Source organism: Synchiropus splendidus, chromosome 10 (genome assembly GCF_027744825.2).
Source record: "Synchiropus splendidus isolate RoL2022-P1 chromosome 10, RoL_Sspl_1.0, whole genome shotgun sequence".
Classification (NCBI taxonomy): domain Eukaryota; kingdom Metazoa; phylum Chordata; class Actinopteri; order Syngnathiformes; family Callionymidae; genus Synchiropus; species Synchiropus splendidus.
Window position 1 is genome coordinate 19697662 of NC_071343.1, and position 26878 is coordinate 19724539.

General features: G+C 44.6%; 11 non-coding genes across 11 annotated transcripts; 8 read left to right on the forward strand and 3 right to left on the reverse strand.

The window, feature by feature from the left end:
* The first annotated feature begins 8109 nt into the window (after positions 1–8109).
* trnal-caa (transfer RNA leucine (anticodon CAA)) lies at positions 8110–8219 on the forward strand. Its single transcript has 2 exons — positions 8110–8147; positions 8181–8219. It is a non-coding gene; the product is annotated as a tRNA-Leu (tRNA).
* A 1837-nt stretch (positions 8220–10056) lies between these two features.
* trnan-guu (transfer RNA asparagine (anticodon GUU)) lies at positions 10057–10130 on the forward strand. Its single transcript has one exon. It is a non-coding gene; the product is annotated as a tRNA-Asn (tRNA).
* Positions 10131–12535: 2405 nt separating this feature from the next.
* On the forward strand, positions 12536–12608 carry trnak-uuu (transfer RNA lysine (anticodon UUU)). The gene has a single exon. It is a non-coding gene; the product is annotated as a tRNA-Lys (tRNA).
* A 1285-nt stretch (positions 12609–13893) lies between these two features.
* On the forward strand, positions 13894–14003 carry trnal-caa (transfer RNA leucine (anticodon CAA)). Its single transcript has 2 exons — positions 13894–13931; positions 13958–14003. It is a non-coding gene; the product is annotated as a tRNA-Leu (tRNA).
* A 580-nt stretch (positions 14004–14583) lies between these two features.
* trnah-gug (transfer RNA histidin (anticodon GUG)) lies at positions 14584–14655 on the reverse strand. The gene has a single exon. It is a non-coding gene; the product is annotated as a tRNA-His (tRNA).
* Positions 14656–15645: 990 nt separating this feature from the next.
* Positions 15646–15755, forward strand: trnal-caa (transfer RNA leucine (anticodon CAA)). The gene is made up of 2 exons: positions 15646–15683; positions 15710–15755. It is a non-coding gene; the product is annotated as a tRNA-Leu (tRNA).
* Positions 15756–17878: 2123 nt separating this feature from the next.
* On the reverse strand, positions 17879–17951 carry trnak-cuu (transfer RNA lysine (anticodon CUU)). The gene has a single exon. It is a non-coding gene; the product is annotated as a tRNA-Lys (tRNA).
* Positions 17952–18689: 738 nt separating this feature from the next.
* On the forward strand, positions 18690–18763 carry trnan-guu (transfer RNA asparagine (anticodon GUU)). Its single transcript has one exon. It is a non-coding gene; the product is annotated as a tRNA-Asn (tRNA).
* Positions 18764–20809: 2046 nt separating this feature from the next.
* Positions 20810–20882, forward strand: trnak-uuu (transfer RNA lysine (anticodon UUU)). The gene has a single exon. It is a non-coding gene; the product is annotated as a tRNA-Lys (tRNA).
* A 4192-nt stretch (positions 20883–25074) lies between these two features.
* trnak-cuu (transfer RNA lysine (anticodon CUU)) lies at positions 25075–25147 on the reverse strand. Its single transcript has one exon. It is a non-coding gene; the product is annotated as a tRNA-Lys (tRNA).
* Positions 25148–25876: 729 nt separating this feature from the next.
* Positions 25877–25950, forward strand: trnan-guu (transfer RNA asparagine (anticodon GUU)). Its single transcript has one exon. It is a non-coding gene; the product is annotated as a tRNA-Asn (tRNA).
* The last annotated feature ends 928 nt before the right edge of the window (positions 25951–26878 follow it).

Below are 26878 nucleotides of genomic sequence, written 5' to 3' on the forward strand. Positions count from 1 at the left end.
GAAGAAGACAATGTGCTAGAATGGTCATGTTTGGTGTCGTTTGAATGCTTAAATTGAGATGGGAAAGTTTTGACAGATTGTGAGCAACTTTACAACTCAGGTAATGTTTTATTGTCAAATAAAACTCTGGCACTGGGAGGTTTCAGATCTCCCATCTGCAGACTGGTATTTACGACCTTGTCAGGGGAGGAGGAGGAGGACGGCTTGGAAACTCTGGTCCAAACAGCAACAGGTGATGGGACTCCTTCAACCAATCAAAACTGGGCAATGACACTCTTCATGAGAGTTTAAAAGACCCGGTCAAAAGAACTTCGACCGCTTTTTTTGCTTTTGCTCTTTCCCTTGTTTGCCTGCTTCTGCCACTTCTTCTGGCTACTTCGCCTCCTGCAACCAACTTCATCGACGGCTCCTGCTCAAGCTTCCTGCAAAGACTCCTGCTGCTCCTCCACTCACTGCACGTCCAAGTGTGAGAGTCATTGAGTAACTTCTTCAAAGTTGCACATCGCCCTCGTCCTCCAGCGGTCTGCCAAGCCAGAGCTTCCTTCAGGAGCGGCCCAGTCACACCACGTGATCACAGCCGGCAGCCGTGACGAGTGCGCGAGTCCAACTTTCAACAACCTTCCGCTATCTGGAGTGTGTCATTAAGGCGACCACTATAGAAGGTTGTTCAGACCGGTGAATCACCTGGCACGAGATAAAGATACGCTTCCGGTCCTACGCCGTTCTCTGCCAGCGACGATCACTCCGTCTGCGACGAAAGATCCACGACGGTCCGGAAGACGATCCGAGAGTGCCACCCATGCCTGAAGCTGCGGGTCCTCATCACCTTCGAGCCACCTCGCTGAGAACCAGGACGCCTCCCTCCAAAGCCGCCTGCCTCCTCCCTCATCTCCTGACCGACTTTCTGCATCTACTCATCATCCTCTCATCCACCCATCCATCCCATTCATCCCTCCCTCCACTCATCGCCAAAGTAAGCTGCTGTGTGTCATCTCTGCGCAGATTGGTGTGTTGGGGTTCTGTAATATCATTACTTGCCTGAGGTTGACAGTTAGACTAGAACGTCTCAACTTTCCCATCAGTTACGATACGCGTCTGATGCAGTATTGATATTGCTTCATAACTGGTTTCCGCTTCCATCGCGATATTGTCGGGATCATCTCATTCCACTTTGCATCTTTCCTGTTTCCCTCTGTTCTTTTATTCTTAAATAAATCAATAAAATTACGTTGGTCTTGATCACGTTACTTTGGAGTGTATTATAATCAATCTAAGAGCCTCTGATCAGCAAAGGACATTACATCACGAGTAGTGACTTCAGATAAATAGATTGATTACGCTAATAATTAATTAAGTTACCACCGTTAATTAATTAATTAAGTGTTAATCAAGAGAGCTTAATAGTCTCCTGGAAACTATATTTCAGGTGGTGCCCCAAACTTTCGAGGTGATATTATTTTTCATAATATCCACGTCACAGACGCAGGCGTCCGTGACTAGACCATCCTTCACTTTCACTACATCCATCACTGCAATTCCTCACCAGAGAATAATAAAAAAAAACTAAGTACCTAAGTTAAAATAACTGAACAAAAAACACCTCGGTAAATGTAGACACAAGCACCCAAAATATCTTATAGCTAATATATGGATTTTGATGGCCAGTCTCATTTCTCTCCGCGCTGCACACGCATCCAAGCAGACACAACGTAGAGTGCCAGCAGGTGCAGAGTCCCAGAGGCGACAGAAGAATCACTGGTTACACTGAAGGTTACCGTATTTTCCACACTATAAGGTGCATCGGATTATAAGACGCACCTTGAATGAATGGCCTATTTTAAAACTGACTCCATATATCGGCATACTGTAGCGGGTGCTTGGGGGTGTGGTGTCTTAGCCAGTGGGATGATGGGTAGGGACACATAGGTGTGACTCATTAAATAGAGGCTGTATGCCACGCACTGGGGAATCTTTGTTGTGAAGACTGAATAAACGACACACAGAACTTGACCTGCGACTCCTACTCCTTTGTCCTGCCATAGTACCACATGATGAGGCACAAAGAATAGAAGCTACAGTCGTGGCTGGGGTTGCGTTATGTATCCACTAGATATAGTAAGGAATAGGAATATATAGTGTTGCCAGTTTTGCGCAGGCGGGCGTGTGTGAATGCGAGGGGTGTGCCACCGCGAGAGAGTGTGGAAGAGCAGCACCAAAAACTTGTGTGAAACAAAATAAACTTGGTCAAACAAGCAGAGACCCGGAGATTTTCTGTTGGAAAGCATACTGCGCGAGTCACACATCCGGAGGTTCCTTACCACCGTTCGGAACTGATCAAGCGGGTCCGGTAACACTGGGGGCTCGTCCGGGATTTTTTTTAAACTCTGCTTGCCAACGAAGTGACCGACCGTGGAAGAATGCAGACGAAGGACGTGGCGGAGCTGATTAGCAGTTTGAGCGCAAGCAATCCCTTCCTGCCGGATATTTTGGAGGTAAATGGTCCGTCTATGGGTTGTCGCGCGAAGCGGAAGGATTATCCAACGGGCGGCGATAACAACATAACATCGGGCCCTGACACTGAAGAGCTAAAGTTGCTAACAGACGAGGGCGCGGCCTGTTCATGGACGCCGGAACCTGTCGCCGAATGGATGTTAACCCCGCCGTCGACCCACCTTTCGAGAACATTTACAGCCGTAGCAGATGACCAGTGCACCGACATAAATGCCTCTGTTCAAAGTTCTTTGCAAAAACCGGTGTACAAATCAGAGACAATGCGCTCCATTAATCTCCATGAGATCGGTGTTTTGCCCCGCTACTGGACTGCTAGCACTCCCACCTTCTCCCCTGTTGCAATGCAGGCTAGGCACACACACGTGAGCATTAGAGACACGGCGAGGGGCTGTAAAAGTGACGGATGCGCAATAGGTGGTTCTCGGGAAGATCGTGCTGCTCAGGCCCAGCGTGTCCACCATGAGCCGATTAGACCGCCACATGCCTGCACTGTGCTCAACCAATGCTGTGATTTAAGGGACTGCAGCGATGAAGAGTTTTGCCTCCATCGAGAAAGGATCCCTACTCTACAGCCGGACAAGTTTGACAGTACTGGTGCTTGGAGAGATTTTCTGTATCAATTTGAGAGTTGTGCCCGTGCTAATCTCTGGTCGGAAGAGACCATGACTGTTCAATTGAGGTTCAGTTTGACAGGAGCAGCAGGTGCTATAGTCCACAAGAACCCTAGGTCCAGCCGGTGGAATTATAAACAACTGATAGACGAGATGGAGGCTGCCTATGGACCTGGATCAGAACATGCTGCTGCAACAGGGATCGAGCTGAGACAGAGGGTGAGGAAAGCAGGAGAGATGCTGCACACCTTGAGAGATGACATCTACGAGAAGGTAGCCATTGTTTACGCTGACCGCTCAGAGAGAGAGCAAGATGCAATAAGTGTGGAAATATTCACTAATACACTCGGGGATCCAGAAATTGTGCAAAAACTGCTGAAATACAGACCTCGCAGCTTAGCTTGTGCCTATGAAATAGCTCACCGGTTCGAGTCAACAAGAAGAGCAGCTCATGCAGCCACGCAGTTAATGAGATCAAACATTCACCACTCTGTGGAACGAAGGACGAGAACAGCTATGGTCCGAGATGAAGTCAACCCTATTGTCAGTGAAAATGTTCTTCAAGTTAATTCATCAAACCAAGTGGACTGGTCTCAGAGGCCGATCAAACAGTGACAAATCAGACGCAAACAGGGCCCAAGAAGAAGAAATATGAGAGAAATGATCTGTCACAATTGTTCCGGTTCAGGACACTCTTACAAGAACTACCCTTCCCCCCGTCGTTTCCAATCAGCTGACGGAAGTTCATATGCACCTGTTCCAGATGGGAATAATGTTATTGTCCAAGCTCCACGCCAAAACGAGGAGATGTGTGTCAATATATGGGTGTATGGAAAAGAAATATGTGCACTTCTTGACACTGGCGCCCGTAGGAATGTGTTTCCCTTGGTCTACTACAACAGTATCTCTAATGAACACCAGCCCCCCATAGAACCATCAGTCGCTCAAATCTTGCATGGAATTTGTCCTGGTGGATTGCCAGTGTTGGGGGAAATCATCATCCCTGTTGTGGTTGGACGTCGAACAGTCGATGTTAGTTTCGTGGTGGCAGATACGGTTGACTGCAAGGAAGTGATTCTGGGGGACCCGTTCCTTCAACAGGCACAAGCACAACTGGATTTCGGACGAAGGGAGATAACTCTTTTTGGGGAAAAGGTGCCATGCCACGCCGTTGGTCAAGTGGAGACGCGCGTTGTTCGAGTGGCCAGAAGCATAACCTTAGAGCCAGGTTGTGAGTACGTGTTGAGAGGGTACACTCCACGCCCCAAGAGAACTTGTGAGCAAACCCTTTTGCTCAGCCCTACTAAATCTTTTGTGGAGAAACACCATGTTCTTGTGGCTCCGACTGTGCTGAAAGGTCAGCGGCCTACAACCATCCCGGTCCGAGTATTTAACATCTGTTCCATCCCAGTGACGGTGAAGAAAGGAACTGTGGTCGGCGTTTTACAGGCTGCTGAGGTCGTGGAGGAATCTGCATTAGTGCCATCTGAGGTAACCACTCCAACCATAACAGATTCCCTGTCTTCTCCAGTTCCAGATCACTTGAAAGAACTGTATGTAGAAAGTTGTGCTGGTCTGCCTCAGGTCAACCACGGGGCGTTGGCCGAGTTACTGTCCTCTTTTGCCGACGTCTTCTCAGCAAGTCCCACAGATCTTGGACGCACCAATCTGGTGAAGCATGACATTCTGACAACACCCGGTCCACCTGTGAAACTACCTCCGAGAAGAATGGGCAGAGATAAACAAGCTGCAGCTGACGAGCAGGTACAACAGAGTTTGGAAAAGGGTGTGGCTCAAGTCAGTAACAGCGGCTGGGCCGCGCCAATTGTCATGGTTCGCAAAAAGGATCAGAGCACTCGTATGTGTGTGGATTATAGATTGTTGAATGAGCGCACGATGAAGGATGCTTATCCTCTCCCGCGCATACAGGACACTCTTGACACCTTGTCTACGGCAAAGTTTTTCAGCACCCTCGACCTGACATCAGGATACTGGCAGGTGGAGATGACACCAAGGGCCCGCAAAGCTGCCGCTTTCTGCACTAGGAAAGGGTTGTTCGAATGGAACGTGATGCCTGCAACATTTCAAAGGCTGATGGACCGAGTTCTAGCGGGATTGCAATGGGAAACGTGCCTAGTGTATCTGGACGACATCATTGTGCTGGGAAGTGATGTCGAACAAATGCTCGAAAGGCTCGGTCAGGTATTTAAGAGATTACGACAGGCCAACTTGAAGCTGAAGCCATCCAAGTGTTGTCTTTTTAAAGAACAAGTTACTTACCTGGGTCATATTGTTTCTGCCCAGGGTGTTGCTACAGACCCGGTGAAAGTTGACAAAGTGAAGAACTGGCCAACGCCACGGAGTGTCATGGAGGTGCGTCAGTTTGTGGGTTTAGCATCATATTACAGGCGTTTTGTGAAAAACTTTGCATCGGCAGCCAAACCTCTCCATGAACTAACAAAGAAGTATGCCCAGTTCAATTGGACAACAGAGTGTCAAAACGCCTTTGATGAACTGAAGGATAAATTATCTACGGCCCCTGTCTTATCCTATCCACTTGACCAAGGTGAACTGTATTTGGACACAGATGCTAGTGATTGTGGAATTGGAGCTGTGCTTTCTCAGGTGCAATGTGGGGAGGAGAAAGTTTTGGCTTATGGGAGTAGGAGACTGTCTGTTACAGAGCAGAACTATTGCACCACTAGACGAGAACTCCTGGCCGTTGTTAATTTCACCACTCATTTCTGTCAGTACTTGCTGGGAAGAAGTTTTACTGTACGTACCGATCACAGCAGCCTGCGCTGGTTGACTAAACTGAAGGAGCCAGAAGGGCAATTGGCACGCTGGTTGGAGAAACTGGCTGAATATGACTTTCAGGTCGTGCATCGCCCAAGGGCACAGCATTTAAATGCTGACGCTATGTCCAGAAGACTGTGTCGCCTGACGTGTCCTTGTGCTATTCCACAGACCCGGTTGCAATGCCATCAGCTCCATCATAAGGAAGTGCAATGTGACCTGGTTAAACTTGCAGACGTAGGGCGACCTCTAGTGGGGGTAATGAGTGGTGTGTCCAACAACGAATCCCATCCCATGGTCCACAGACTGAGTGATGTACCTCCTTCCATTTCGTTTGGTGGTTGGACTCAAGAGCAACTGAAAATGGCACAGAAGACTGACCCGGATATTGCACCCATTTATAAATCTTTAGAAGAAGGAGGGAGCAGACCAGCCTGGGTAGAAATGGCAAAGACATATTGGGCTCAGTGGCAGCGCCTCTATATCAGGGATGGCGTCATTTTAGGGAAATTCTACCACCCAGATGGAGATCGTTTTTACTCCCAAATCTTGTTGCCACGGGAGTACCGTAATGCAGTTCTGGAACAGGTGCACGATGGGCCAGTGGGGGGGCATTTTGGTGTAGAACGGACTTTGGCTCGTCTGAAAAACAGATACTTCTGGTACAACATGAAAGAGGATGTCAACCTCTGGTGTCGCACCTGCATTAACTGTGCGGCCAGAGCTCGGCCGCGGAAGACTCCTCAAGCGCCCATGGGAAGTGTGAAGGTTGGGGCACCCATGGAAAGGATTGCAACGAAACTGAGAGACATAATCGTTATGTCCTTGTGGTGCAGGATTATTTTACTAAATGGGCCGAAGCGTACCCAATCCCAGATGAGCAGGCTGTGACTGTGGCTGACAAGATTGCATCAGAGTGGGTGAGTAGATATGAGGCTCCTCATTCCTTACATAGTGATCAAGGAACACATTTCGAATGGTCTGTGTTTAAGGGAATGTGTGAGATTTTGGGTGTTGACAAGACGCACACCACACCCTTTCATCCTCAGTCCGATGGCCAAGTTGAGCGTCTGAATGCCACTGTGCAGAAAATCCTGGCTGCCACTGCAGACAGATGCCACTGGGACTGGGATTTGATGCTCCCGTTCGCTGTAATGGCTTACCGCTCAACCAAACACAGCTCCACGGGGTTGTCCCCAAACATGATGTTATACGGTCGGGAGATAACTGAGCCAGTGGACTTAGTTGCCGGGTTGCCACCAGACTCTACACCTGCCAAAACCCCCCCGCAGTATGTCCAAGAGCTCAGAGAAAAGTTGGAGCTCTCCCATCAGCTGGCGCGAGAGGTGTTAGGAAGGTCGGCGGAGTGACATTTGTCGGGTTAAGTTTCAGGTGGGGGAGGCTGTGTGGCTACTTGTTAAAGGAACACAGCCTAGTCATGGCAGAGTGCGGTTCCTACCAGCTTATGAAGGCCCTTTCTTTGTGGTGGGCTCCTTGGACGACATGGTGTATCGCATTCAACGGAGCCAGAGAGCAAAGGTCAAAGTGGTACACCATGACAAACTCAAACCTTGTATTATTATTAATATATATATATATATTGTGTTATGATGGAGTGATGCTAAAGAGTTAATCATCATCCATAGTGGGGGTAGTGTTGCCAGTTTTGCGCAGGTGGGCGTGTGTGAATGCGAGGGGTGTGCCACAGCAAGAGAGTGTGGAAGAGCAGCACCAAAAACTTGTCTGAAACAAAATAAACTTGGTCGAACAAGCAGAGACCCGGAGATTTTCTGTTGGAAAGCATACTGTTATCTGCGCGAGTCACACACCCGGAGGTTCCTTACCACGGTTCGGAACTGATCAAGCGGGTCCGGTAACAATAGGAATATAGGAAGTCTCAAAACAGTGCAAAGCAATAACAATATAACAATAACCCTATAACTCAACGTTGTTCAAACTTTAATGTCCAGATTCACAATATGACCAACCTTGTTCAGTGGTAAAGAGAAACAGGAAAAGCTCACTTTATCAGTTCATTCCTCATCCACGAATCCCTGGAATTCTTCTTCCATGTCTGAATTGAACAGTCGGGCGAATACAGCATCCAACATGCCCGACTCCGTCTGGTCAAAGGGTTAAACTGGCTATTCCAGTTTATATGCAGCTGCTGACGACCTTTTGTCGGTCAGTTGTCAGGATGGCCGAGTGGTCTAAGGCGTCAGACTCAAGGTGATAAACCTTCCTAACCATGGGACTTCTGGTCTCTGAATGGAGGCGTGGGTTCGAATCCCACTTCTGACAAATCCTTTTTCTCTGCCCCATTGTAAAGTCACGTTTCCCAGTCTTGCTCTCTTTTATTGCTTCTAAAGCGCTGAAGACTATTCTAAAATCTGTCACATTTATTTCCCCTGGCAAATACAGTGTTGATATATACAGATTCTAATGTCACGAGAGAGAAAAAAAGTAGCCAGTTTAGGGGCGAGCATTTCCATCAACAATCCTGAATCTAATCAGAATTTGTATCATGCACAGTTTCTGTGATCTTCCACAGCTGCAATTCCTCACCGGAGAATAATAAAGAATAACTAAGTTGCTTAGTTAAAATAACTTGCAACTGAAAAGAGAAGTAACAAAAAACACCTCCTTGCTCTTCTGAAAAGTTGTGCAAACAGGGTCTATACCTGTGTGGGTTTGAACTACCAACCTACCAATTAATTTTCTTTCATGCGTGTTAGGATTTCAAAATGGGTCCAGACATCCGCTAGTTTAGGAACTTTTCTGACCTAAGTGGCCCGGCTAGCTCAGTCGGTAGAGCATGAGAATCTTAATCTCACAGTCGTTGGCCACAGTATTTTATCTGCCTCTAATCTGGGTGGTCTACATCCTTGTGTCCACACGATGCACCGACTGCAGAGGCAAATCTTCCCTTCTCTGCGTTATGTTTGTGTGTCTGTCTGCTGAACAGAGAGCGAAGTGGTCTCATCCTCCTGCTTGTTGTGTGCTTGTTCAACTTCTCTTCAACAGGCACAGTGCAACATTTCCTTTCTGTGTGTTTTATCATTTGTTTGTTCTCTCGTTTCAAATTCCCTCCCCTAGTTCTTATTGTGTGTTTCTTTGTTCCCTGATCTTATCAACTGACAGTGTTTGATTTCTTTCTTTTCCACAAAAACCGATGTATAAACCTGTTTGTGTGCTGGGTGTGTGGTTTAATGTTAATGTTGCTATGTCACCAGTCTGCAGGCACACAGCAACGGCAGCAGGACTGTACCAACCATATGTCCTGTACATTGACCAGTGGAATGACTGTGCCACTGAGTACCTGGAGTCCAAACGCTTTGTTTGAAAGATGTTACTTTCATCTGGAAAAAGGATTTTGGGATCTCAAAATGTGGAAAATAAACCTTTTTGTGCCAAAACAAAAAAAAAAACATGATTTGAACCTGAAAAGTACATTAAGTAGTTAGTCAGATGGAAAAAACCAAATGTGACTTGAAATCAAAAAATAATTCAACAGTCGAACATGATTTGCTAAAAATCAGTTACTGAAACTTGAATGAAAAAAAAGATCAAATGAAATGTCTCACCAACACAGCTGTCAAGCCACGTCACAGACGGGGCAGGAGTCTTGGAATTGAGTGACTGTCTATTTCAGATATAAACTCTCAGTGACAAACACTTAACAACATAATATACATGTATCAAGTGTCGAGTAACCTTGAGTAAGTGGACTGTTTTTATACTGTTCTCTGAGCCAGATGTTTCCTTTCTCAATACCACATTAGGAGACATTGAATGAAAGTCTCAGCAGGTGACCTGAGGTGCGAGAGGTGCCAGGTATGAAACCCAGATGAGCCCCATCTGAGGGACTCCTTTTAGAGTTTTAGTTTCTGTGCACCCTCTGTAACCATACTGCCCTATATCACACTAGTGAATGGGCTTGTTCCAGAATGATCTTTCAACTTTAGCGTGATGCGGTTCCTGCAATGAATTTGATCAATCAATCGATAGGTATCAATAGAGAGCAGCTGACCAAAATGATGGTCAGTTTCCCACACTGGGAGTCAATGGTGGCCTGAGTGCCCGACCGTATGGGACATGTTTACAAACGTTTGATCCAGATGTTAGATTGCTGTTCCATGTCTCTGTGGCGCAATAGGTTAGCGCGTTCGGCTGTTAACCGAAAGGTTGGTGGTTCGAGCCCACCCAGGGACGTACACTGTTTTATGGATACTATGGCTGTCAAACTCAATCCCTGAAGGGGAAACAAAGGCTTTGAACTGCAATGATACAATTGAGAATGTGTGTGAATCTAAACAAAACTGTATTCATGTGGACACCAGTTGTATGTAATCTGTGATGTTCATTCGGGCCAACCAGGAGTACTTGGAGGTTATGAAGAAGAACTGTATGATCTAACGGTACTTTTAGAATGGCAGCGGTGCCAAGAGCATCAATAGGTTCGGCTCAAGCCCAAATCTCGCTGCTGATGCGAGAAATGACACTTCTATTCGACCGACCACTGAACCTGTGTGGGTTTATTTTTAAATGTTTTAGTTCCCTAGAGAAACCATAATGTTGCTGCCCACAATGCGGGTCCCGCTCAGAGTAGCCATATATGTGGTCATAGGCTGTAGACGGCGTACGACACTATGAGAATCCACAAGATGATTTGCATGTACAGGGTCATTTGCATTCAGACCCCTTTAATGGATCATGTTCGATAACAACAATCCATTGAAGGTGTGATGTTTTTTTTCCTCTCTGGTATGTTAACCATGCATGATAAGAAATTGGTTCGTATCATGGTTGAACCAATGACCTTGGCGTTATTAGCAACTGTCATTTTGACTGGAGTCATTCTGCAGACCTGTCCAATTGATTATGAAGAACAACACATGAGATGGGGAGGAAGACTCACAGTCATCGTGTCTGTTTCAGGCAAAAGGGGACATTTGATGACGAGGATGTGGGAGTGGATTTCCTCTTTACCGTTCTTACCGTTGTTGTCTTAGTGGTGCCCCCTGACTACAGTATTCATGATTAACCATTATTGATCCATATATAAGGCACATTATAAGATGCATCATCAGCTTTTGAGCTAACTGGCCTGCTATGACACAGGTGTGTTTCAGAGACGAGGAGAGCTGTTTTACTGGGGTTTTGGAAATGAAGAGACAACGCTCTGTGGAATGAAGAATCTGAGGTTGTTTGTGAGAGTGCTCAGTTATCCAGGTGATCACGCTGCAAAGGTTTGAATCAGGATCAACCGGAATAGTAATAGTCAAAGAAAACGTTTGGCCTTCTATCCAGGAGGCTTCGTCAGTTCTATTGAGCTGGGTTGGAGTTCAGGCTTATATCAGGCCATCTGAATCGGACAAGATGTTGATGGACAGGGGTGGAGCCAGTCCAGTGTGATGGGTGACAAGAGTCAGCATTATGCTAATGGGGTCTTCTTTTGCCAAAATGCAGACAGTGCTGTCTTCAAAGGAGTGTTTCTTGTCCTCTATATGTAAATGGACTGCAGAGTCTTGTCCAGAGGAGTTGGCTCTCCTGTGTTGGGCCATTCATTTGTGGAGAGGTTGTTTAGTTTCTCCAATGTAAAGGTCTGGGACTCTTGGCTGCACTGGGCTGCATAAACCACATTGCTCCTTTTCTGGCTCATAGGGAATAACGATGCTGTTACAGCGCTGGACATTGTTTTCTTTGTCCTTTGTGTTCCCTTTTGATGTTTTTAGTCATTCCTGACTTGAATCTCCTCCTTCTCTCTCCCCCTAGGTGAGCTGGGGATGTTTTGGGCTCGATGTCTCAAAGTTCTGATGACTCCAAGTTTTTGTTCTAGTGAGAGTCAAACTGGAGGTATTGGTCGGCGTGTGTTGGTTTCCTGTACACTTCGATGTTGAGGCTCCTGTCTGCTTCAGTGTTTACAGCACAGTCCAGAAAAGGTAGTCTGTTGTTTTCCACATCTTCTTGGGTGAATTTGATGTGTCCGTCTACCAAGTTGATGTGTTGTGTGAAGGGTTCTACTTCATCCTTTTAGATTAGGACCCAGGTGTCATCCACATATCTGAACCAACAGCTGGGTGGTGTGGCCTTGTATGAAACTGTTAGAACTGACGAAGCCTTCTGGATAGGAGGCGAAACGTATTATTTGACTGTTACTAGTCCGGCTGACCTGATTCAAACCTTTGCTGCGAGATTCAAATTCTGAGCCAAAGAAGAAGAGAAAGACAACACTGAGGTTCACTGATGATGGAGAAGCAGTATTTCAGTCCTTGAGTACATTTTAAGAGGTGTTATCAGGGGGTTAGATTGGGTGTCGGGAGCCTCAGTACAGTTTTTGTGAATTAAAGACGAAATTGTCCTACATCCTTGTGCCCACACAATGCACCCAGAGTCAAATCTTTCCTTCAATGCTTTATGTTTGTGTGTCAGTCAAACACAGAGCTAAGTGGTCTCATCCTTCAGTTGTCTAGACCTGTACAATTGCTATCTGCCAGTGGATCGTAAATGTCTGGGCTGATACATCAGTCTCAACCAATACTGTTGCGTTGCAAAGCGTGAGTTGAACCGATGATGCGCAACATCCCCTGCTTCCACACACACGACCCATGTCCAGAGCCTGGATAGCTCAGTCGGTAGAGCATCAGACTTTTAATCTGAGGGTCCAGGGTTCAAGTCCCTGTTCAGGCGATGGTTTTATCAGGCACATCGTCTCCAGTCAAGATGAGCACCAAAAGCTGTTCTGAACCTTCACATACCCAATCGAAATCTTCATAACACCACTTCAAATGGATTAAAGGAGTAAATCTTCCTTCCTAAACACCATTATATTTGTGGGCGGGTGAAGGCTCGAAGATGATGACTTGACTTTTTACTTTTCAAACCACCAGAACCGCAAACAAAAACATGGTCAACCAATCTTTCATTCATGACGCAGAAATAAAACACTGTTTGACTCCACGAGAAGAATATTAGCACAGTGCATAACACACATTTCATCACAACTTTTTTGTCTGTATTGCTCAAGAAAGATGTTTCCAAGACGCTGTGATTGTGTCGATGTTAGTACTCTGCGTTGTAGCCACAGAAATTCCAGTTTGAATCCGGTCACGGTACTTTGCTTTTCTTCACATCACTGTGAGCCTTCAGTCCCATCCAATATGTTGTTCTTCATTGGACAGGTCTGCAGAATGTCTCCAGTCAAAATGAGGGTTGCTAATAACATTGTGATCATGGGTTCTACCCCAGCAATTACCTTTTTTTTATCATGGATATAAAACATGCAAGGAAATATAAAATGAATTCACCCGTTCTTATAGGGACTGTTGCTACCGTACATGATCTGTTGGAGGCGTCTGAATGCAAATGACCCTATAGATGCATGAGGAAGGTGAGAATGAACATCACAGATGAAGTACTGGAGTATGTGAGACTGGTTTCCACATGAACACTGGCAGTTGAATTCAACACCTTTTCTACCCATTGTGTCAATGTGGACCCACTTGATACCTGGAATACGCAGGTGTCAAACTGAATCCCTAAAGGAGCTGTGGATGGAGCGTGTAAACTGCACTCTAATGCTCAAATGTAATTTGTTCTCAAAGTATTTTTATCCTCGATTAACCAGTGACACCTGGTGATGCTGTGTAATAATGGATAGAAATAAACCTTTTCTATTTGTAAACTTAAATGTAGTGATGAGGCCACTACTTTTATATTATATATTATACACGACAAAGATGTTGCTTTCATTCGTGAAAAGGTTTGTGTTGCAAAAACAAAATCATCATTTGCGGGGTAAATGTACATTAGTTACTTTGCACACAATAGTCAGATGGAAAGAGCAAAATATGATTTCAATCATCTATATAAACAGGAAAAAAAATTGCTGAAAGCTGTGATCGCTGAACTTTGCAGGTTTTAACTGGTTGTTCCAGTTTCTATGCAGCTGCTGACGACCTTCTGAAGGTCAGTTGTCAGGATGGCCGAGCGGTCGAAGGCGCCAGACTCAAGGTGATAAACCTTCCTAATCATGGGACTTCTGGTCTCTGAATGGAGGCGTGGGTTCGAATCCCACTTCTGACAGACAATTATCCTCTACAATTGCTTCAAAAGTGCAAGAGGTTTTTAAAAAATCTGTCACTTACATTTCTTTCCCCTTGACAAATACAGTCTTGATACATTCAGATTCAAATGACATGAGAGAGAGAAAAAAAGTATCCAGTTTAGGGGCGAGCATTTCCATCAACAATCCTGAATCTAATCAGAATTTGAATCCCATACAGTTTCTGTGATCTTCCATCACTGCAATTCGTCACCAAAGAATAATAAAAAAAACTAAGTACCTAAGTTAAAATAACTGAACAAAAAACACCTCTGTAAATGTAGACACAAGCACCCAAAATAATATATGGCTTTTGATGTCGATTCATTCTGTCAGTTCAAATCTTCATGGAAGTCAGCAGCTCTCTCTGTTCCACGAACACTAATTCATATTTCATCTGGGGCGTCAAACTAAATACCTAAAGGGCCATGTGGGTGCAGCTATTTGTTTCAACCAAACAAGCAGCATCCAACTAACCCCATTGGTTCCACTGTGTGCTCCAGATCGGTTTGACAAAAAAACCTGCACCTACAAATTTGAATGAAAAACAGCAAAGCACAGTGCCGTGACCCGGATTCGAACCGGGGTTGCTGCGGCCACAACGCAGAGTACTAACCACTATACGATCACGGCTGCTTAGAAACATCTTTCTTGAGCAATACAGACGAGAAAAGTTGTGATGAAATGTGTGGCATGCACTGAGTAAATATTCTTCTCATGAAGTCAAACAATAGTGTTTCATTTTTTTTTTTTTTTGTGAATGAAAGACTGGTTGTTTGTTTTGTGGTTGTGGTGGACTAATGCGAGTCGTGTTTCGAAAAAACAGAATCTTCGAACGCTGGCCAGTGTCTTTTCTCTCCATGCTGCACACGCATCCAAGTAGACACAACGTAGAGTGCCAGCAGGTGCAGAGTCCCAGAGGCGACAGAAGAATCACTGGTTACACTGAAGGTTACCGTATTTTCCGCACTATAAGGTGCATCGGATTATAAGATGCACCTTGAATGAATGGCCTATTTTAAAACTGACTCCATATATCGGCATACTGTAGCGGGTGCTTGGGGGTGTGGTGTCTTAGCCAGTGGGATGATGGGTAGGGACACACAGGTGTGACTCATTAAATAGAGGCTGTATGCCACGCACTGGGGAATCTTTGTTGTGAAGACTGAATAAACGACACACAGAACTTGACCTGCGACTCCGACTCCTTTGTCCTGCCACAGTACCACATGAAGAGGCACATAGAATAGAAGCTAGAGTCGTGGCTGGGGTTGCATTATGTATCCACTAGATATAGTAAGGAATAGGAATATAGGAATATAGGAAGTCTCAAAACAGTGCAAAGCAATAACAATATAACAATAACCCTATAACTCAACGTTGTTCAAACTTTAATGTCCAGATTCACAATATGACCAACCTTGTTCAGTGGTAAAGAGAAACAGGAAAAGCTCACTTTATCAGTTCATTCCTTATCCACGAATCCCTGGAATTCTTCTTCAGTGTCTGAATTGAACAGTCGGGCGAATACAGCATCCAACATGCCCGACTCCGTCTGGTCAAAGGGTTTAACTGGTTATTCCAGTTTATATGCAGCTGCTGACGACCTTCTGTCGGTCAGTTGTCAGGATGGCCGAGTGGTCGAAGGCGCCAGACTCAAGGTGATAAACCTTCCTAACCATGGGACTTCTGGTCTCTGAATGGAGGCGTGGGTTCGAATCCCACTTCTGACAAATCCTTTTTCTCTGCCCCATTGTAAGGTCACGTTTCTCAGTCTTGCTCTCTTTTATTGCTTCTAAAGCGCTGAAGACTATTCTAAAATCTGTCACATTTATTTCCCCTGGCAAATACAGTGTTGATATATACAGATTCTAATGTCATGAGAGAGAAAAAAAGTAGCCAGTTTAGGGGCGAGCATTTCCATCAACAATCCTGAATCTAATCTAAATTTGTATCATGCACAGTTTCTGTGATCTTCCACAACTGCAATTCCTCACCGGAGAATAATAAAGAATAACTAAGTAGCTTAGTTAAAATAACTTGCAACTGAAAAGAGAAGTAACAAAAAACACCTCCTTGCTCTTCTGAAAAGTTGTGCAAACAGGGTCTATACCTGTGTGGGTTTGAACTACCAACCTACCAATTAATTTTCTTTCATGCGTGTTAGGATTTCAAGATGGGTCCAGACATCCGCTAGTTCAGGAACTTTTCTGACCTAAGTGGCCCGGCTAGCTCAGTCGGTAGAGCATGAGAATCTTAATCTCACGGTCGTTGGCCACAGTATTTTATCTGCCTCTAATCTGGGTGGTCTACATCCTTGTGTCCACACGATGCACCGACTGCAGAGGCAAATCTTCCCTTCTCTGCGTTATGTTTGTGTGTCTGTCTGCTGAACGGAGAGCTAAGTGGTCTCATCCTCCTGCTTGTTGTGTGCTTGTTCAACTTCTCTTCAACAGGCACAGTGCAACATTTCCTTTCTGTGTGTTTTATCATTTGTTTGTTCTCTCGTTTCAAATTCCCTCCCCGAGTTCTTATTGTGTGTTTCTTTGTTCCCTGATCTTATCAACTGACAGTGTTTGATTTCTTTCTTTTCCACAAAAACTGATGTGTAAACCTGTCTGTGTGCTGGATGTGTGGTTTAATGTTAATGTTGCTATGTCACCAGTCTGCAGGCACACAGCAACGGCAGCAGGACTGTACCAACCATATGTCCTGTACATTGACCAGTGGAATGACTGTGCCACTGAGTACCTGGAGTCGCTTTGTTTGAAAGATGTTACTTTCATCTGGAAAAAGGATTTTGGGATCTCAAAATGTGGAAAATAAACCTTTTTGTGCCAAAAAAAAAAAACATGATTTGAACCTGAAAAGTACAGCACATTAAGTAGTTAGAAAATAGAAGTCAGATGGAAAAAAACAAATGTGACTTGAAATCAAAAAATAATTCAACCGTCAAACATGATTTGCTAAAAATCAGTTCCTGTGGGGAAAATAAAAGTAGTACTGAATGTAACTTCACTTCTTTGAACAGGTTTCGCCATTACTTTATCTACTCCAAGGCTCTGCCTCTGCCTGTAGCGATAAGTTCCCACCCAGCAGTCAGTTTTGCGTGACACTGATGGAATTGTGCAAACATGCTTTTAGATCTCTAGCTTCCATGCAGGAAAATCATGCTGAAGATTCTGATGCTTCACTGGCTAATTGTTTAAGGACCATGTTTATCATCCCGAGTTCCAGCATGAGCCCCTCAATATTGGGTGGAAGTTCTGTATTACAGTCAAATGCTGCCATTTCGTGGCCTGACCACTAATGAGTGGCTCTTGTTTGAGATGAATCTCTCAACTTTAGCTTCCATGCACCGCTGTGACCATAATCCGCTTTCACTCCTCATTTTACTGCCACATCTGACATCTGACTCTCTTGGTGGCCCATTGCAGAGAATCACAAGAGGCAGCTCAGCAGTCTGAAGCATGAAGCAGGTGACCACAGAGCTGCTAAAAACACTGGAAACACACGGCCACGCTCTCGTGCCTCTGACCACCTGTAGTTCATTGTTGAGTCCAATGAAAGATCAACTGTGTCGTCTGTAAACAGCAATGTCTCTCATTGGTCGATTTGTTTATGCTGCAGTGCTAATATTTACCAGACGAGTCTGATTTGGACATGCGTCGTGCGAGAGCATTACAGCGTCCCTACGGTCCTGGTATATGTACAACATTGATTTGTTCTGGAGTTCTGTGTTTGTGTGACAGAGACACAAACATCACACAGAGAAGGGAAGATTTGCCTCTGCAGTCGGTGCATCGTGTGGACACAAGGATGTAGACCACCCAGATTAGAGGCAGATAAAATACTGCGCCCAACGTGGGGCTCGAACCCACGACCCTGAGATTAAGAGTCTCATGCTCTACCGACTGAGCTAGCCGGGCCACCGAAGAGAGAAAAGTCCCAAAATTAGAGGATTTCTTGAACCATTTTGAAATCTTGAAAAAGAATATGAATTGTTAGGTTGGTGGTTCAAACCCACACAGGTATAGACCCTATTTGATCACAGCCTGTGGAAAGAGGAAACTGAAACTTGAATGAAAAAAAAGATCAAATGAAATATCTCACCAACACAGCTGTCAAGCCACGTCACAGACGGGGCAGGAGTCTTGGAATTGAGTGACTGCCTATTTCAGAAATAAACTCTTAGTGACAAACACTTAACAACATAATATCCATGTATCAAGTATCGAGTAACCTTGAGTTAGTGGACTGTTTTTATACTGTTCTCTGAGCCAGATGTTTCCTTTCTCAATACCACATTAGGAGACATTGAGTGAAAGTCTCAGCAGGTGACCTGGGGTGCGAGAGGTGCCAGGTATGAAACCCAGATGAGCCCCATCTGAGGGACTCCTTTTAGAGTTTTAGTTTCTGTGCACCCTCTGTAACCATACTGCCCTATATCACACTAGTGAATGGGCTTGTTCCAGAATGATCTTTCAACTTTAGCGTGATGAGGTTCCTGCAATGGATTTGATCAATCAATCGATAGGTATCAATAGAGAGCAGCTGACCAAAATGATGGTCAGTTTCCCACACTGGGAGTCAATGGTGGCCTGAGGGCCCGACCGTATGGGACATGTTTACAAACGTTTGATCCAGATGTTACGTTGCTGTTTCATGTCTCTGTGGCGCAATAGGTTAGCGCGTTCGGCTGTTAACCGAAAGGTTGGTGGTTCGAGCCCACCCAGGGACGTACACTGTTTTATGGATACTAAATTGTGTTTCAACTGGGCTGTCAAACTCAATCCCTGAAGGGGAAACAAAGGCTTTGAATTCAACTGAGAATGTGTGTGAATCTCGACAAAACTGTATTCATGTGGACACCAGTTGTACATAATCTGTGATGTTCATTCTCATGCACGTTCAGAGTCATTTGCATTCAGACTCCTTTAATGGATCATGTTCGATAACAGCAATCCATTGAAGGTGTGATGTTTTTTTTCCTCTCTGGTATGTTTTACATGCATGATAAGAAATTGGTTCGTATCGTGGTTGAACCAATGACCTTGGCGTTATTAGCAACTGTCATTTTGACTGGAGTCATTCTGCAGACCTGTCCAATTGATTATGAAGAACAACACATGAGATGGGGAGGAAGACTCACAGTCATCGTGTCTGTTTCAGGCAAAAGGGGACATTTGATGATGAGGATGTGGGAGTGGATTTCCTCTTTACCGTTCTTACCGTTGTTGCCTCGGTTGATCCATATATAAGGCACATCAGATGATAAGATGCATCATCAGCTTTTGAGCTAACTGGCCTGCTATGACACAGGTGTGTTTCAGAGACGAGGAGAGCTGTTTTACTGGGGTTTTGGAAATGAAGAGACAACGCTCTGTGGAATGAAGAATCTGAGGTTGTTTGTGAGAGTGCTCAGTTATCCGGGTGATCACGCTGCAAAGGTTTGAATCAGGATCAACCGGAATAGTAATAGTCAAAGAAAACGTTTGGCCTTCTATCCAGGAGGCTTCGTCAGTTCTACTGAGCTGGGTTGGAGTTCAGGCTTATATCAGGCCATCTGAATGGGACAAGATGTTGATGGACAGGGGTGGAGCCAGTCCAGTGTGATGGGTGACAAGAGTCAGCATTATTAATTAATATTAATGGCTCCCTGCCCATTGAGGATGGGTATTGATGGGCCATTAATGCAAATGCTGAATGTAGCCCAGGTGGCAATTGGGGCTATTCAGATGTTGATACCACACTGTACAGCTGTGAAGGACCTGTCCAGGTCTAGATCAATGGCTAAATCTGCCTGGGGAGTGTGTTCAGGACAGCATTGTATGAGGACGAAAGATGGTGTCTCAGTCTCTGTCTTGGTTGCCTCTTTTACTCCTCTTTCAAACCACTGGTCTTCTTTTGCCAAAATGCAGACATTGCTGTCTTCAAACTTCAAAGTGTTTCTTGTCCTCTAGATGTAAATGGACTGCTGAGTCTTGGCTCTCCTGTGTTGGGCCATTCATTTGTGGAGAGGTTGTTTAGTTTCTCCAATGTAAAGGTCTGGGACTCTTGGCTGCACTGGACTGCAAAAACCACATTGCTCCTTTTCTGGCTCATAGGGAATAACTATGCTGTTACGGCGCTGGACATTGTTTTCTTTGTCCTTTGTGTTCCCTTTTGATGTTTTGGTCATTCCTGATGTGAATCTCCTCCTTCTCTCTCCCCCTAGGTGAGCTGGGGATGTTTTGGGCTCGACGTCTCAAAGTTCTGATGACTCCAAGTTTTTGTTCTAGTGAGAGTCAAACTGGAGGTATTGGTCGGCGTGTGTTGGTTTCCTGTACACTTCGATGTTCAGGCTTCTGTCTGCTTCAGTGATTACAGCACAGTCCAGAAAAGGTAGTCTGTTGTTTTCCACATCTTCTCGGGTGAATTTGATGTGTCCGTCTACCAAGTTGATGTGTTGTGTGAAGGGTTCCACTTCATCCTTTTAGATTAGGACCCAGGTGTCATCCACATATCTGAACCAACAGCTGGGTGGTGTGGCCTTGTATGAAACTGTGAGAACTGACGAAGCCTTCTGGATAGGAGGCGAAACGTTTTCTTTGACTGTTACTAGTCCGGTTGACCTGATTCAAACCTTTGCTGCGAATCTGAGACTCAAATTCTGAGCCAAAGAAGAAGAGAAAGACCACATTGAGGTTCACTGATGATGGAGAAGCAGTATTTCATTCCTTCAATACGTGCGTTGAACCGATGATGCGCAACGTCCCCTGCTTCCAAACCACAAACCACGTCCAGAGCCTGGATAGCTCAGTCGGTAGAGCATCAGACTTTTAATCTGAGGGTCCAGGGTTCAAGTCCCTGTTCAGGCGATGCATTTATCAGCCACATCGTCTCCAGTCCAGATGAGCAAAAAAAGTTTTACTGAAGCTTCAGATACCCCCTTCATAACACCACTTCAAAAGTATTGAATGTATGAATCCTTCCAAAACACCAGTGTATTTGCAGGCTGGCGAGCGCTCAAAGATGATGACTTGACCTTTTACTTTTCAAACCACCACAACAGCAAACAAAAACATGGTCAACCGATCTTTCATTCATGATGCAGAAATGAAACACTGTTTGACTTCATGAGAAGAATATTTACTTGCCACACGCCACACATTTCATCACAACTTTTTTGTCTGTATTGCTCAAGAAAGATGTTTCCAAGCAGCCGTGATCGTATAGTGGTTAGTACTCTGCGTTGTGGCCACAGCAACCCCGGTTTGAATCCGGGGCACGGCTCTCTGTTTTTCTTCACTGAAGAGCATCACTGTGAGCCTTCAGTCCCATCCAAAATGTTGTTCTTCATTGGACAGGTCTGCAGAATGTCTCCAGTCAAAATGAGGGTTGCAAATAACATTGTGATCATGGGTTCAATCCCAACAATGACCTTTTTTTATCATGGATATAAAACATGCAAGGAAATATAAAATGTATTCACCCGTTCTTATAGGGACTGTTGCTACCGTACATGATCTGTTGGAGACGTCTGAATGCAAATGACCCTATAGATGCATGAGAAAGTTGAGAATGAACATCACAGATGAAGTACTGGAGTATGTGTGACTGATTTCCACATGAACACTGGTAGTTGAATTCAAAAGCTTTTCAACCCATTGTGTCAATGTGGACCCACTTGTGTTTGTTTGGGGTTGTGGTGGACCAATGTTGTGTTTTGAAAAGTAAACAGTAAACACGCAATATTCAAACCAGTCTCTTTTCTCTCCACACTGCACACGCTTCCAAGCAGACACAATGCAGAGTGCCAGCAGGTGCAGAGTCCCAGAGGCGACAGAAGAATTACTGCTTACACTGAAGGTTACCGTATTTTCCACACTATAAGGTGCATTGGGTTATAAGCAAATGAATGGCCTATTTTAAAACTGACTCCATATATCGCCATACTGTAGCGGGTGCTTGGGGGTGTGGTCTCTTAGCCAGTGGGATGATGGGTAGGGACACACAGGTGTGACTCATTAAATAGAGGCTGTATGCCACGCACTGGGGAATCTTTGTTCTGAAGACTGAATAAACGACACACAGAACTTGACCTGTGACTCCTACTCCTTTGTCCTGCCACAGTAGCACATGATGAGGCACAAAGAATAGAAGCTAGAGTCGTGGCTGGGGTTGCCTTATGTATCCACTAGATATAGTTAGGAATAGGAATATATAGGAATATAGGAAGTCTCGAAACAGTGCAAAGCAATAATAATATAACAATAACCCAATAACTCAACGTTGTTCAAACATTAATGTCCAGATTCAAAATATGACCAACCTTGTTCAGTGGTAAAGAGAAACAGGAAAAGCTCACTTTATCAGTTCATTCCTCATCCACGAATCCCTGGAATTCTTCTTCTTCAGTGTCTGAATTGAACAGTCCAGCGAATACAGCATCCAACATGCCTGACTCCGTCTCGTCAAAGTCATCATTATTCGAGTCAGTGTTGCTGCTGTTGTCTGGCAGTTCAATGATGATTCCTGCCTCTCTGAAAGCTTGGACTACAGTTGAGACTGATATATCAGGCCAGGCATTTACGATCCACTGGCAGATAGAGGCGTATCTTGTTCGGCATTGTCTCCCTGTCTTGGTGAACGTGTGTTCGTCTTCTATCATCCACTGTTCCCACACAGTTCGCAGTCCAGCTTTGTATGCCCTGTTGACACCAATATCAAGCAGCTGGAGTTCTTTAGTCATTCCAGCGAGACTGACGACAAGCCCCGAATTCGTGTCCCGGTTGTCCAACGTTGAATTTGGACGTCTTTTCTTCAACCATCCCTTCAGGTTAGCTTTGAGGACGATGATGACGGCTGGAAAGTTTTCTTTTGGCAAGGTCTTCCTGTTAAAATTACCAGTGGGTGGAATTTTCTAAAATCAAATAACGGCCAGTAAGGGGATCGAACCCATGACCTTGGCGTTATTAGCACGCTCTAACCATCTGAGCTAACCGGCCTGCTCAGATACATAGATTTAAGAATACAACTCTTTGTGGAATTAAGTTCTTTTGTGCACATTATCTTATCTTATCTACCTTGGATGTGTTGTCTCCATCCTAATGTCCCATTCATGCGTTCAAAAAAGGATCATTGCTGCCGTTCATGGTCTGTTGCTTCTGAATGCAAATGACGCTATACATACGTGAGAATGAACATCACAGATTACGTACGAGAGTATCATGTACGAATGTACCATTCCGTACTAGAGTATGAGCATGAGACTTCCTCTGTCCGAATGGAGGAGCGGCTAGAAGACTTGGGGTGTAGACAGGAATGTCTGTTTTCTCTGGAGCTCCCTGAAGGTCTTGTCTCAGCGACTCAGCCTGGAGGTCAAATGTGGGCGTGCACGTTTGTGACGATGTGTATCTGGTACGAGGAACGCCCTTGATCCAGCCTCTATTTATTGTGTTTGTACTTTGAACAATTTGATGGATAGCGATGCCAAGCGATGAGACGATGTTATGCTGATGTGGAATAAACCGAAGCTTGCATCCCACTGCTTCTGTGGTTCCTTCTGCCCTGACTTGACGCCCTGAGAAGTGTATCACCCGCTGTCCACACAACACGAACACATTCACCATAGAAATGGAATGCATTTACAGTAAATGCACACACAGGCCATAATCCTGATTGAATGTTCTCTGGTCCCTTATTTTTTTGGTTTTGTGTTTCTCACAGATCGGGTGGACAGATTTTCAGAAATACAGAAGTATTGACCCTTGAAAACTTTGCTCCTTGTTTGTGGCAGGCTGACTCTTCCAAATCCCAGCTACGGTTAATGATGTGTCAATAAGTTACATTTACTTTTTACTTTGCATTCCAGGACAAAATCACGTGCTCGGAGGTTGGGCAGCGTCCGGTTCCTTTCACGAGACTGTGGCAACAAAGAAAATAAATGAAGGGTCCAAATGATGCAAATTTCAGTCAGCTGTTGTTTTGCTTGATAAAACAACTCGTACATTTTGAATGTTTTAGAACCAGGAAGGAACAAGGACGTTGAAAACACTGTGTTCATTTTAAATGGGACTCCACAATCCTAGTTCCTAACCAATAAACTGATGCTATTTAAACTGCTCTCTGATGCTCTAATATAATTTGTTCTCAAAGTAGTTTTATCCTCGATTAACCAGTGACACCTGGTGATGCTGTGTAATAATGGATAGAAATAAACCTTTTCTATTTGTGAACTTAAATGTAGTGATGAGGCCACTACTTTTATATTCACACACCGTAACACGACAAAGATGTTGCTTTCATTCGTGAAAAGGTTTGTGTTGCAAAAACAAAATCATCAGTTGAGCAGCAAAAGTACATTAATTACTACATAAATGTCAGATCAAAAGAGCAAAATATAATTTAAACAATCAATATCAACAGTCCAAAAAAATTGCTCAAAGCTGAGATCGCTGAACTTTGCAGATTTTAACTGGTTATTCCAGTTTCTATGCAGCTGCTGACGACCTTCTGAAGGTCAGTTGTCAGGATGGCCGAGCGGTCGAAGGCGCCAGACTCAAGGTGATAAACCTTCCGAACCCTGGGACAAAAAACACCATCTCAAATACAGACACAAGCAACTAATATATTGAAAATATCTGGATTTTCTTGTCGTTTAATTTTGTCCAAATCTTCATTGAAGTCAGCATCTTGGAGAAAACCACCTGTGATTTGGAACTCCGACAAAAGAGTCAAACGTGTATTGGAACTTTTGTTGTGTTGAGTTAAACTGTGGGACCATATTCTGCAGTTCCTGTGGGGAAAACAACAAGTATTACTGAATGTAACTTATGCTGCAGTGCTAATATTTACCACACGAGCCTGATTTGGACATGCGTCGTGCTAGAGCATTACAGCGTCCCTACAGTCCTGGTATATGTACTACATTGATTTGTGCTGGAGTTCTGTGTTTGTGTGACAGAGACACAAACATCACACAAAGAAGGGAAGATTTGCCTCTGCAGTCGGTGCATCGTGTGGACACAAGGATGTAGACCACCCAGATTAGAGGCAGATAAAATACTGCGCCCAACGTGGGGCTTGAACCCACGACCCTGAGATTAAGAGTCTCATGCTCTACCGACTGAGCTAGCCGGGCCACCGAATTGAGAAAAATTCCAAAATTAGAGGATTCTTGAAAATCTTGAAAAAGAGTATGAATTGTTAGGTTGGTAGTTCAAACCCACACAGGTATAGACCCTATTTGATCACAGCCTGTGGAAAGAGGAAACTGAAACTTGAATGAAAAAAAAGATCAAATGAAATATCTCACCAACACAGCTGTCAAGCCACGTCACAGACGGGGCAGGAGTCTTGGAATTGAGTGACTGTCTATTTCAGAAATAAACTCTCAGTGACAAACACTTAACAACATAATGTACATGTATCAAGTATTGAGTAACCTTGAGTTAGTGGACTGTTTTTATACTGTTCTCTGAGCCAGATGTTTCCTTTCTCAAAACCACATGAGGAGACATTGAGTGAAAGTCTCAGCAGGTGACCTGGGGTGCGAGAGGTGCCAGGTACGAAACCCAGATGAGCCCCATCTGAGGGACTCCTTTTAGAGTTTTAGTTTCTGTGCACCCTCTGTAACCATACTGCCCTATATCACCACTAGTGAATGGGCTTGTTCCAGAATGATCTTTCAACTTTAGCGTGATGAGGTTCCTGCAATGAATTTGATCAATCAATCGATAGGTATCAATAGAGAGCAGCTAACCAAAATGAGGGTCAGTTTCCCACACTGGGAGTCAATGGTGGCCTGAGTGCCCGACCGTATGGGACATGTTTACAAACGTTTGATCCAGATGTTAGATTGCTCTTTCATGTCTCTGTGGCGCAATAGGTTAGCGCGTTCGGCTGTTAACCGAAAGGTTGGTGGTTCGAGCCCACCCAGGGACGTACACTGTTTTATGGATACTAAATTGTGTTTCAACTGGGCTGTCAAACTCAATCCCTGAAGGGGAAACAAAGGCTTTGAATTCAACTGCAATGATACAATTGAGAATGTGTGTCAAACTAAACAAAACTGTATTCATGTGGACACCAGATGTTCATTCTCACCTTCTTGTAAACGTTGTTCGATAACAACAATCCATTGAAGTTTTTTTTTCTTTCTGGCATGTTTTACATGCCTGATAAGAAATTGGTTCGTATCGTGGTCGAACCAATGACCTTAGCTTTATTCGCAACTGTCATCTTGACTGGAGTCATTCTGCAGACCTGTCCAATTGATTATGAAGAACAACACATGAGATGCTGAGGAAGACTGACAGTCATCGTGTCTGTTTCAGGCAAAAGGGGGCATTTGAACCAAAAAAAACAAAAACAAAGGAGAGTGCCGTGACCCAGAGTCGAACCTGGGTTGCTCTACTAACCACTATACGATCACAGCTGCTTGGAAACATTCTGAGCAATACAGACAAGAAAAGTTGCTATGAAATGTGCAGCAGGCACTGTGCAGAAAAAAAATCCTTTCTAGCTTGACAGACTTTTATTTGCAAAAATAAAATCATTAACTAATTTTGTTGGTTTCATCCAACATGGCGGCACCTCGTCAGGCAGCGGCTACTGATGCTCCCCGTAACAAAGCCAAATTTATGAATAATACAAACAACGAAACAATCAACGAACGAACAAACAGTGGAAACGGCGCAGTGCGTGGACGTTTATTAGGATATGACCGGCAGACGATCATCAGTCTGAGGGACTTCAACGGCTTCTATCCCGTTAGCGCAGAGACACGGACGATGCTACACGACCTCGGTCTGTTCCACCGGTTGGATCCAAGTTTCTGCAGCATAGCGAAGCCCCGCCAGTCGGATCCAGA